This window comes from Cygnus atratus, chromosome 2, assembly GCF_013377495.2.
Source record: "Cygnus atratus isolate AKBS03 ecotype Queensland, Australia chromosome 2, CAtr_DNAZoo_HiC_assembly, whole genome shotgun sequence".
Lineage (NCBI taxonomy): Eukaryota > Metazoa > Chordata > Aves > Anseriformes > Anatidae > Cygnus > Cygnus atratus.
The window spans coordinates 47,503,855-47,516,940 of NC_066363.1; the positions used below are offsets into that span (position 1 = coordinate 47,503,855).

Here is a 13,086-nt window from a genome sequence, read left to right on the forward strand (position 1 = left end):
AGAGAAAGCTTGTAGTAGTGTAACCTACTGCATTTTTCATTCTTTTTGTTTGAGCTTGTAGATCATTTTATCACAGTGAATGGATTTGTGTCTCTCCAGATTCTTCCACTGTGGTTATTGACTTAGTTGTGCAAGAAGACAAGACTTTTGTGATCCATCCTTTGGTTGTTCTTTAATCATGTCATTTATGGTTAAATGATCCTTCCTCCCCCTGCTCATGTTTCTACATGAAGATAGAGTTTTGAAGTACTTCTGAATGTGTTGCATGTTAAAATAGTTGGCGGAGCATCCAACTGATAGGTGACATACTAAAGCTGTAGCTGTTAGACTTAAATGGTAGTGCATTTACATAAGTTATAGTACTAGATAGATTTAGGTAGACTTACTGAAGCACTGTGGAGCTTGGAAGTGATGAGTTACAGGGCTCAACATAAACCTTTGCAAATATGACTTCGTTGTATTGTGAAGCACCTGGAGAATTCACTATGTAAGGAAAAAAAATTGGTAAAGAAAAGCATTATGGATATGAAGAACAGAGTTACTGACTTCAGTGCTTCAACAGAAGGCATTAAATATTTTGGTAGATATTTTACATATGTTCTACACCTCTTCCCCAGTCAAACAAAAACAACATGAAGTGGTGGGGGGAAGCTGAAGCTGATCTATGGTATTAGTTGTACAACAGCTCCTTGTTTCATATCAGACCTTTAATGCCATTAAATGATGACAGTAGTTAGCTAAAAGAAACCTTCTGAAAAGTCAGTTTTCCAGTCTGTAGTAACAGGATTAGTCTGGTCTCACCTATAAGAAGGTCTATGCAGGGGGACTGTTGTATTAATCACAGGAAAAATGTTTTGCTAATGGGGCAAGGAAAGCAAAAATCAGTGTCAGAGCATCCTAAGTCTCCCAACTGTGACACTGGTGTGACATGTCACTTGTAATGGTGCTTGACTGTTGGGAATGGATAGTAATGGATGCTCCAGTGCAACATCCTTGCCTCTAAATTGGAGAGAAATGGATTTGATGGGTGGACCATACAGTAGATAAGGAATTATCTGGATGGTCACACTCAAAGAGAAGCAGTCAACAGCTTAATGTCCACGTGGGGACCAGTGATGAGTGGCATTCCTCAGGCGTCAGTGTTGGGACCGGTACTATTTAACAGTGACATGGACAGTGGGATTGAGTGCACCCTCAGCAAGTTTGCCGATAATACCAAGCTGTGTGGTGCAGTCGACATGCTGGAGGAAAGGGATGCCATCCAGAGGGACCTGGACAGACCTGAGAGGTGGGCCCATGCAAACCTTACAAGGCCAAGTGCAAGGACAAGCCTCTGGGCCAGGTCAATCCCAAGCACAAACACAGGCTGGGTGGAGAATGGATTGAGAGCAGCCCTGAGGAGAAGGACCTGGGGGTGTTGGTTAATGAGAAGCTCAACACGAGCCAGCAATGTGTGCTTGCAGCCCAGAAAGCCAACCATATCCTGGGCTGCATCAAAAGCAGCGTGGCCAGCAGGTCAAGGGAGGAGGTTGTCCCCATCTACTCTGCTCTCGTGAGACCCCACCTGGAGCCCTGTGTTCAGCTCTGGGGCCCCCAGCACAAGAAGGACGTGAACCTATTAGAATGGGTCCAAAGGACGGCCACAAGGATGATCAGAGGGCTGGAGCACCTCTCCTACAAAGATAGGCTGAGAGAGATGGGGTTGTTCAGCCTGGAGAAGACTTCAGGGAGACCTTATAGTAGCCTTCTAGTACCTAATGGGGGCCTACAGGAGAGAAGAAGAGGGAGTCATTGTGACAGGACAAGGGGTAATGGCTTTAAACTAAAAGAGGGTAGATTTAGACTAGATATAAGGAAGAAACTCTTTACTTAGAGGGTGGTGAGGCACTGGCACAAGCTGCCCAGGGAAGCTGTGGATGCCCCACCCCTGGAGGTGTTCATGGCCAGGCTGGATGGGGCTTTGGGTAACCTGGTCTGGTGGGAGGTATCCCTGCCCATGACAGGGAGGTTGAAAATGGGTGATCATTAAGGTCCCTCCCAACCCAAACCATTCTGTGATTCTATGATAAATGAAGCTATGTATAGCAGAGAAATTGGATAGCAGTAGCTGCCTGTAACTGTGTGTACTTAAACCATTTTATATGGCATTTTTCTTACAAGCATAATGACCACAAACTTTGCCATGTGCTGTGATTTGAAACCTTCATCCAGTCAAATGGCTTGAATGGAAAAAATTGATGAGTGCAGTTGCTGCCACAATGTGTTTTCTGCTTTCATTGGAAATTAATGGATTAAGGAAAAGGAACTAAGCAAGGCGAAGTTGTGTAAAGAAAAGTTTGTTCCCTAATGCTTATGTACAGATATTTCTACATAATAGTAGTTTAAGAAGTTTAAACCAAGTGAAGTTGGCTTAAGCCCTAGACCAATACCCTGGTAACTGAGATTTCTGATTCTACCCTTGTTCATTTGTCTTGAACAAGTCATATAATGCATCTGTACATGACAGTCCAAGATCATAAAACTTTGGCATGTTTGGAAATTATGGCATAGAGTGTAAACGTTGTCTTACAAAAAATTAGCCATGAAAATATTATTTTAAGTAAGTTGGCACAGAAGTCCTGTGAATTGTACCATTATCAACCTAGAGAGTATTTTCCAGGGTGTGGCTGCTTACACTATGATTCATTTCAGTGCTGCAATCAAGCCACTCCTTTTGTACCTGTTTAGTTCATTTTAAAAACCTTGACAAGGTAGTGAACAAATACTGTGACTTGTTTATGAGGAAATTAGTTCCATCTTACAGATTTCCACTGTATTCAAAGCAGTATCCTTGTGGTCTAAAAATTCTATGGACGTAGTTATATTTCATAAATAAGAAAAAAGAAATTTATAAGCTGACATAGATTTCCTTAAGTGAAAGAAGAAAATATTAATTTTACTACAGGACAAAAGGATTCTCTGCAAAATAGATAGTGTTGTCAGGATTAAAATGTGCTACACATATAGATTTGTTGCTATGCCCTCTTCAAACTTCTGAGAGACACTCAAAGATAAGTAAAATATAATTAATTTTAAAACATGAGCTTGTGCAGAATATTTTTAGGTGTGAAGTTAAATCTTTTCATTGCTTGTTGTTCCTGGGTAGTGTAGTATCAATCAGCTTTGAAACCATGACGTATTGTGAATTGTTAAGAAGTCAGAAGGGAGGGATTTGTTGTGGTTTTATTTGGGAAATCTTCAGACTGGAAATATTAGACAGACAGGGGAATATGCATGTTTTAATATATGTAAATACTGTGTATTGTTAACCTATGCAAATATCTATTTTGTACGGCTTCCTGTTGTTTATGTAGAGTTTATCAGGAAGAACAACATCTTGTTACCTGGTCTCTCACCATACCAGTTCAAGCATAATTATTGAGGCTGAATTAACATCTAGATGGTAACTCAGTTGTGACAGGCCTGTGGTGTAACTCATTAGTTTAATGATGTTCAGATACCAACGGTGAACAACTTGGAATTAGGCAAGGGGAACGCTTCTGCTTTTCCACTGGTTATAATGGCAGTGGAGGTTATGATTTTTTTTTGTTGGTGGTGGTTTTCTTTTTGGCAGTAGTTGAGATTTTGAACACATCTGTGGCCAGTTACTGTACTTGGTGACTCTTTAATCTCTCTTTTGATTGTGATCCATACCTCCAGCTCTGTCCTGACTCAGTTTGTAAGTTTTGAACAAGATACGTGTCTGAACCTTTGAACCTCAATACTGGATTACTTAAAAATGCATTGAGGCCCACAGAAGTAGGAAAGTGGAGTGATCTGAGTATATTTAATACTGTATATGTATTTAAGATATATGTATATATACACACACACAGACAAGTATTTATAGTATGTATGTATTTGTGTACAATTGGATTCATAGTTATCCTTTTGAAACAACTTTAAAATATAATGACCAAATTTCAAATTTTTACTCAAAATGAAAATAGTTCCTCAAATACACTTTTGATTAAGTCTTGTGAAGTGCCCTAAAGGTGGTAAAGATCTGTCTATCTCAAGCTCAGCAAGTAAACTGGTCCTGAAAATAAATGTCTCCTAAACTGTGCTATTGTCTTCATTTCTTCCGACTTCAGACTGACAAGATGAAAGGGAAGAACCTTGTTTGTCAAAAGGTGGTTTATAAAGCTCCAATTGATTTGCAAACCCAAACCATGATTTTAAACTGTGTTCAGAAAACATTGCTCTGATTCTTTATGGGCTATCGCGCTCTCAGAACTGTACTTCCAAATAACTTATTTGCTATTCTTATATGAACTATAGCACATAATTTTTGTATTATGTACATGCACATATGTTTTCACATATATCTGTTGCATGTTCTGTAATTAATTCTCATTATACAGCTAGAATTTACCTTTTCTACAAAACAGGCATGGTAAAAGGAAACTTATGATACTGTGTACTTATTTGACCCTGATTTTTTGTTTCTGACTAATATATTTAATAAGAGAGACTGTGTGGTTGTTTCAATAGATTCAGGTTTCTCTGAAGACCATTATCTGTGAAGGAATCTAATTCACTTGTAGTGACAGTATTCTCTAGTTTGAGTTCACCTGTGTTTGCATTTGCTCCCAGGAGAGAATCTGAAAAATGTTACTTCCAGGAGTGATTCCTCATGTAACTGGCAGCTGAGTTGTTGTCCTTTAAAACAGAAGCATCAAAATGATAGAGCTTTTCTGAAGAGTTGGTAGGTGTTTGGAGTGCTTTTAAAGTATACAGATGCATTTTTGTACAGTTAAAATATAGACTAGTAGCTATTAATGTTCACACATCAGTTCTACTGTGACTGTACAGTTACTGTGTTTCACGGGCAGAGGGGAAGGAGATAGTGTTAGACTTCTGCTGTGTTTCCTTTTTACCATGGGAAACTTACCACAAAGGAACACTTAGTTTGAGAAAAATAGTCAAGAGAGGCATGGACACAAGGCTCCTTAGCCCTCCTTTTGAATTAGTTTTGGAAGATTGTGGCAGAAAGATGAATATTTAAATAGCCAAGTATTTAAACTTATTAGCAATTTTTAGGGGAAATTTAGGCTATAACCTGGGATAGATGATGATGAAAAATAATTAGTTTTTAAAATTTAACTGATCATTGGGAAGTAGAGTCTTCACACTTGAAGGAAGATACCTTTCGGAAGGAAATGACTAGTGTAATACGGCTGCAGCTGTTCTTTTATGTCCCTAAAGCATAATCAAATAAATAAGTTTCATCTTCCCAGTCTCGTTAATAATAATTCTTGAGCCAGAATGCTTTTTATGACAATCTAAAATGTGCTATGTGAACGTGTGACATTCCATCTCCCTGCCCCCTGATTAAGGAGTCTAGCATCCTTTTAGGCTGATACTAGAGGAAAGTCAATACAGGAACCAGGCCTGAGCACAGCTCCCATACCATAGCAAACAGAGGTAACAAACAGATGTAGCAGTTCATGCCAGAGTCTGGGTTCTGCCTTGGGAGCTTTTGGATCTGTGGACAAAGACCAGGATCATTTGGGGACTTCTGAGAAACCTGAGGGTGCCTGCTGCTGACAAGTAAGGGCAAGGTAAGGGGAGCCACAGATGTGAGCCTGCGGAAAACTCTAGCAGCTTCTAACAAGCCCAGTCAGCTGTCCTTGACCCAAGGGTGCAACTGCAAGGTCCTGCACCTGGGGAGGAACAACCCCATGTAACAGTACATGCTGGGGGCCGACCAGCTGGAAAGCAGTCTTGCAGAAAAGGAGCTGGGGTCCTGCTGGACACCAAGTTGAACATGAGCTGCCAGTGTGCCCTTGCAGCAAAGAAGGCGAATAGTGTCCTAGGCTGCATTAGGTGGGGTGTTGAGGGAGGGGAGCCTTTCCCTATACCTCAACACTGGTGAGGCCACACCTGGAATACAGTGTCCAGCTCTGGGCTCCCTGGTTCTGTATTCCTTCAGTGTAATTCAGCTTGCATTTCCTTCATCTCCCAGGAATGTGTGGTTGTGACTGTCAGTGGGTTTTCTTTCCTTGTTAGAAAAACAGGTCATAGCCATGTTACTCTAGTATTTTTGTCTATACAATCAAGCATGCCATGAAGTTCAACTTCATTTTACAAATGTTTTTGCTACCTCCAGTAAAGATATAACCGCAATAAAATAGAAAATTAGTGTATTTCAGTTGGTAAACAGTTTACAATATCTGATTCTTTAAAGCGTTACGTATTCTAGATAGGTGTGTATATATGAGAATTCTTTTAAAATATGACATCTTTTGGAAATGTCTAGCTCTTGCTATTATAGTCTCACAGTATTTAAGCATGACCAGTGATCCCTTAAAGAATAATGAAAGCATACCAGTTTTGAGGTGGGTTGCTGAAGGCAGCATCAATTTGGATTTCATACAAATGCAAATATATTGCTCTATAGGGATAATTTTGAGGGAAGGGAGAAGTAATCCTATTATGTGGAAAATAGCTTTTTGTCCTCAGGTAACTTAATTTAATCTGACCACTCTTATCTCATGTTAAATTATTCTGTTTCAGTGGGAGAACACTTGGAATCTCCTCTCCATCAGAAGAGTCTTTTGTCTGTACTAGGAGAGGTTGTTGTGCCCTTACGGTGTTCAGAAGGGAACGGATATGTCTCTACACTCTGTCCCATGTGTAGAAAGTACCTGTACCATTTTGAAACTCTGGGTAGTAATCACATGTTGGCTAAAGAGAGTTATCAAATCTGAAACACTCATTTTTCTAAATACCAAGTTTGAAAGCTGATCTGGTACGAGGCTTTCACTGCTCTGGTTCCACTCTTGAGGTTAAGCAAGCCACCGTGACTTCTTGTTAAGCAGAATACTACGTTGACAGAAATCTCTAGCCTAAGTTGCAGAGCTGTGTATTCTTACTAAAAATGAAATTACTCCTGTTCTATGTTCTTTTAGAAGGTGAAATGCAAGTGACTGTTCACTTCAGAAAATGAGATCACAATTTAGAAATAACAGTGTGCCAGCCTGTCTTTGAAAATCAGTTGGGCTTTTTAATATGCTCTGCTTTCTGCTTTAATGCTTTTTAATAATGTAAAATAGAAAAAGAAAAAAAAAAGGCAGCTTAGAAATGTCAGCTCGCAAAGTAACTATTGTGGCAAAGCCTGATTAATAACAAGACCCACTCCATGATGTGGGCTGTACAACAGTTCCTCTGATAGAAAGGACTCCAGACGATGCTAGTGGGATGGGTGACTTTAGCCTGTGTGCTGGTAACTCTAGAAAATAATGAAAAGATACGGTGTTTAAGTGTGTGAACATCCTTAACGTAGTTCTAGAGCCAAGAGAATAAATGTGACTAAGAGGTAATTAAATGGGAGCTAATGCACTGTTGTAGCTGCCATAAAAATACTGCATCCAGCTCTCATGTTCACTTCCAAAAGATCCTCCCAGAATTGGGAAAGGTTTGGAGAAGAAGGCTGGGAATGACCAAGCATGGGAAAGCATGACTGATAGTGAGATTCAAGGTAAGGACATTATCTGAGTACTTTTTTTGCCAGCCTTACTGCTGCTTTGCCCCCTAACAGCATAGTTTGCTGCATTCTTCAGTATGCTGTTACAACTTTCTTGAGAGGCCATGCTTAGAAGTTAGGTAATTGAAATTATCTTTGTCAAAAATTCTCTTTCAAGAAGGAATAGGTTTTGTATTTTTTTTAAACCTGGTTATTTTGGGCAGTTCAATTTAGTATTGACCTATGGTACAGGTTTAATGGAGCAAAGAGGAAGGGGGAGAGGGCTTGTGAATTTTTCAAGCCAACTTTCCTGCCTAAAAATACCCCTATGTAAGGGTAAAATTAAGGAGTGCTCTGTCTATTCAGCTTATCAAAGCAGGCCAACAGAATTCTTTATCAGTCTGTATTTTGCTCAGTGGAGAACAAAGAACTTTCCTTGTTTCATTTTAAAATAAACATGGAGAAAAAGCACAAAGTCTAGTAGCTGGAAGGGAAGGCTCAATGAATGTGAATAACTGTATTTAGATTTGGAATAAGAAAAATGAAATCCTGTATAATCATAGAGCTATTATCTGAAATCTTTCTTAAACTCAATTATCTGATTAAGTTTTAGGCAATTAACATGGTAATACTCCATCAAATGCAACATTATAATGAGGGCTTTGGATACAAAGAGGCTTAATGTTCGTAGACGCAGTCTACCGAAAGGCCTTACTGTTTGGGTAGTTTTTACACAAGAGGTATCTGATACACAGCTGTAGGAAGTAAAACGAGGGCTGCAGCGGCTGAAAGACGGCTCTGCAGGTGTGCAGCTGGTTTGGCAGCCTGGTCAGGCTTCTGTATCCAGCCTGATGACCCTTCCAGCCTGCCCCTCGTGTAGCTACAATTTCTCATACAATTGAAGGGATACTTGGAGGTATAGTACTCAGTCGTCAGGCCAGGAAGATCATGCACTTAACCCCATCTTTCCATGTCTCTGGGGACTTCTGAAATCATTTGACCACCTATGTGATTTTCTCCACAGAATAATAATGCCTTCTAGGTTACACTACCGCGTTTGCAATTAGCTCTGTAGAAAAATATCCAAAAAAGCCACACAAAACCAACAAAAAACACCAGTGCCCTCCCACCCCCAAACAACAACAACAAAACCCACCCCACCATGAACTATTTTCGTCCTCTCTCATTGACGACTGTGTTGTGGGGTGTAGGGGAGGGAGTGAGAAAAAAATGTCAGCATGTTCAAGATTTCCTTTGTTTAAATTGTCAGGAAATAGAAAGGAGAGAGTCCCTGCAGCAATTTTAAGCTGGTAGCCAGTGCCCACTCTTTATATTTTCAATGCAAGTTTAATAGTGTTACCAGACTTAAATTACCGTCTGGACAAAAATAATACAAGTGGAACAAATGGCTCATATGCAGAGCAATTGAGTTAATGTTGCCGTAGGAACCTTTATTTTGCTCTGACAGTATTTTAACAGTGTAGCCTTAACAGCATTTAATAGCATGTGCAGTTCTCACCTTGTGAGCATGCATACCTGAAATTCTGCAAGGCTGAGCTAGAACTGGAGGGCCCCTTCGTGGCCCTCCATTTCAAGATGGCATACACAGTGTGAGGGCAGATTGGTCACATTTGGCAAAAATGCTCACAGTATTCAAAATATTAATTTTTTCAAAGGTAAGTATATGACCTTTGCATACCCAAAGGCTTTTAGTGGATTTTATATAATTCTTTGTGATTTGCTAACCTGAAGTACACGTACACTTATTGTATTGCTCTCCCATCAATACTGAGTACAGTATGTAAAAAATCTGATCAGCAATGTGAGATCAAAAATAATCTGATATCTGTCAAAATGCAAGTAGGTTTTATTTTTCACACCATTTTTACCTCTTAGTGTGCATCTCGATTTCAGGAGGGCTACGGTTAGCTTGATGGAAAAATAATGACTGAGGGGTAGCCTCTGTTGGGAAATAAAAATGATTTTTGTGTCTTTCATACGTAAGGGTAGAAGCTAATGGGGCATGAGGATTTCCTGGCCTCTGGTTGGTATGGAGTGGCAGGAGGTGAAGACGACAGCCTTCATTCTGGCAGCCAAAGCCAAGGCATAGGCCTTTTGTTCATTTATTGTTGATAACCCGGTGCTCCAGGTGTGGCCTCAGCAGCACCAAGTAGGGGGAGTCCTGTGCACGTTGCCAGAGAGGTTACTCTATTGTAGGACATGAAGGCAGTGATTTTTTTTTTCTTTTTTTCCAAACCTAGAAACACATTGTTTTCTGGTGAAATCATGTACTTGCAATCAAAGGTGTCTTTGTGTTTGGCCCTAGACAGGAATTTTGGAGCGAATAACATAACCCATTGCTGCTGACTGTGCTAGTCTGTGATTCAGCTATCAATACATAACACAGATGTGATAATTTCCAAGCTCAGAGTTACTGCAGTGATAATTATTTATACCAGAAAAGCTGAAATACTAACGTGGTCATGCAGCTTATGTATTTTTCTCTCTATTGCTAGACTATTCCCTTTTTTTTTTTTTTTTTTCCTGTTACAGTAAATCCAAGTGGTACCAGTTAAGGAGTAGAGTAGGCAGTAACATTCTAGACAGCCATGAGTGAGGGGGGACCTAACAGAAATTTGCAATGAATGAATTGGAAAGGAGAGGTGAAGTGAGTGTTTGTTCAGATTTCTAGAGCTGGAGGCATCAAATTAATTTAGGAAGAGTGAGTTTGGAAACAGAAGATGGTGGCTTCTTATATCATGAATGGTAGATGTGTGGAACTCCTTGCAAGAGGATCTTGAAGATGCTAAAAAATGTACGTGGTCTCACAGGATAAGTCCTTTGAGAATTGCCAAGAGTTAGAAAATCAATCTGTCTAAAGCGGACTTCACAGCTTGAAAGAGTTGAGCTTGGGAGGGCAGCTGAGGGAAGGCCAGGTCTCCCTTATCTGCTCACGGTTGTTTCTGCAGATGGAGTCTTGGGCTAGACAGACACCAGGATGGCTTATCTTGTGTTATTAACATGTATTGCACCTTAATCTGTACCAATGCCTCTACTGGTGGTCACAGAGTAATCGAGTTCCCTAAAAAGGAGGAGAAAGGGGTTAAGAATCTGTGGCAGTTGTGAACAAAATGGATTTCAATCCCTTGGTATCTCTACCTGTACAGATTCAGCCATGCTTTTTGAATTGCTGTGCTTGATGATGATGATGATTTGATGCCATCTATTTCTCAGATTCGCTCCTAATAACTTAAACACATTGGTTGCTGTGAAAGTATAGTCTCTTTTTTTTTTTTTTTTTCATTTCCAAAACATTGAGCACAAACGTTAAGATATTCTGTTTGAAGACCTGAAGTATTTTTAGGAAGAGCACTGAAAATTTGTCCGAACCCCTTGTTTTTGACTATGAAGCTTAGGTGCTTAAAAATAAAAAGTAAAAATGGGTTAGTGGTTCATGGCAAAGGTAGAAGGCAAAGTAGATTAGCTTTGCTGGAAGCAGAAATGTGTTGCTCTCCCTGTTTTTCTAGTTCTTTCATTTTTTTGTTTGCCACTTTTGCAGTAACAGGGATGCATGAAAGGCTCTATTATCAGCCCCAAATAATGAAGAGAAGCAATAATGTTTCATTTTTCCACCAGGAAGGTAGGCTTTTATCAGTGTGTGTGGGGGAGAGCAGTGATGGACTACATTTTCATTATTAATGTTCTGCCTGTGCCCAGTGAATGGCATGGTGCTGCTGCTCGGCGAGCAGTCGGCATCGAATTGTCTCATCTTTCTGCGCAAGGAATTTTGTTCCCAGTATGGAGGGGTCCTTCCAGCCTGTAAAGGCAGAAGCAGCAAAATGCATTCCCTTCGTCCCCGCATCTCTTCTGGAGCCAGCTCATCTCCATGGCAACACGTTAGAGGGGAAGGGATGCGGAGGCAGGGGAGGAGAGGGATGGGTTAGAAACAGCCGGGCGGTGGTGTGTGTCCCCCACGTCAGCACATCAGCCCTTTGATAGGATGAGGTTGTTAACACCCATCTGAGGCTCCTGTGCAGAGCTTCTTTATTAGAGCAGCCGCCGGGGCATCTGCTTTAGAAATCTCCCTTCTACATCCTTCTATTTTATTTTTTTTCCCCTATATTACACCTCTCCCCCTCCCCACTACCCCTTGGTTTAGCTGCAGCCCCATTGAAGATGTACAGTTCGTTTTCAGCTTTCGCTGAGCTTCCTGGCGACCTGGAATTTTGCAAGGTCAGGAAGGCATGGCTGCGTTTCACTTGACCTTAGCAGCGAAGTGCAAGCTTGTCTGTTGCTGAAGGATACTGACTATGCAGAAATTTATTGAAGCAGATTACTATGAACTGGACTGGTATTATGAAGAATGCACAGACGGTAAATCTTTTTTTTTTTTTTTCTAGTCTCTTGGTGCAGAACCCTAAGCTTTTAAGACTGCAGCATTGCTATTACATGGTTTTTAAAATGCAGTGCCTTGAAAAAGGCAGCACCCTGGCATGGCAGAGATGCCTGCATCTCTGCTGTGACCCAGCATCTCTTTTGAGCATGCTACAAGAGACTGCTGCATGGCTTTCTCATTTTCAAAGGGAGTGGCAGAGGAACGTATGCACTATATGAACACGTCTTGGGCAAGGGGAGAAATATTTGAAATGCTAGCTGTATAATTGAGCTGAATTTATATATACTTTAAGATTCTGTACTGGTTTATGCCTTTTTGTGTTTTTCTGCAGTACCAACATGGTATAATATGTATATATTTAATGCGTTAATAGGCAGTATGTGCTTTCTCTCTGGTTATTTGTCTGAAAGACATTTATACCTGTGGTTTCTTAAAACTGAGGAGGTTTACTTTTGGAACTGAAAAAATTACAAACTGTGGTGAGTGTGATCTTCTGAGCCCTTTGTGAATTTTCTGCTGTTCACTTAGGTGATTATTTCTTTATCAGAGCCCTGAATATTTTTATCGTACTTCTGATAGAAGGCACATGAGGAAGGATGAGGAATGCCTAAAACTGTACTGTCTGCAGAGTGGAAAAATCAAGATTTTTCATCAATGGCACTCAGTGGTAACCTGTAAAACAACATGCACCCTTTGGGAAGGCAGTAGTTGTATTCAGATTTTGTTCTGGTTGGAGAGCTTGGCTTAAACGAGGCAAGTCAAAGATCCCAGTGAAGCAAAGAAGAGAAAGCAGGAAGGAGTGTAGGCTGGGGGATGTGGGTGGTACGTATGGAGTGCAGGAAGATACTTCCTAGCGCTTGGTAAGTGTCAGAGGTGACACGGATAGTAAAGATGTGTGACAAAATTTGAATGGGCTATTATTATCATCTTGTGAGTGGCATGTACCTCCATTTGTTTCTCTGTACTAGATTTCTGAAGGTTGTTCAACTTGAACTTCACTTACGTTTCAATGATTATTCTTGTCCAGGTGTTCCACGAGGAAAGGCACATATTTATTTGAAGGATCTGACTACTTTTAGTAGGACTGAATCCATTATGTAACTTTTATCCTCTGGGTTTAACCCCAGTAAGTACTGTAGCATCCGATTAATCCACGTGATGTAACAGGCGGGGCTGGCCTGCT

At 40.4% G+C, this 13,086-nt stretch overlaps 1 protein-coding gene across 6 annotated transcripts in view; it reads left to right on the top strand.

The window, feature by feature from the left end:
- The window catches only part of TRAK1 (trafficking kinesin protein 1), a 131,417-nt gene that overhangs the window by 63,187 nt on the left and 55,144 nt on the right, over positions 1-13,086 (top strand). The gene's annotated exons all lie outside the window — the stretch shown is intronic.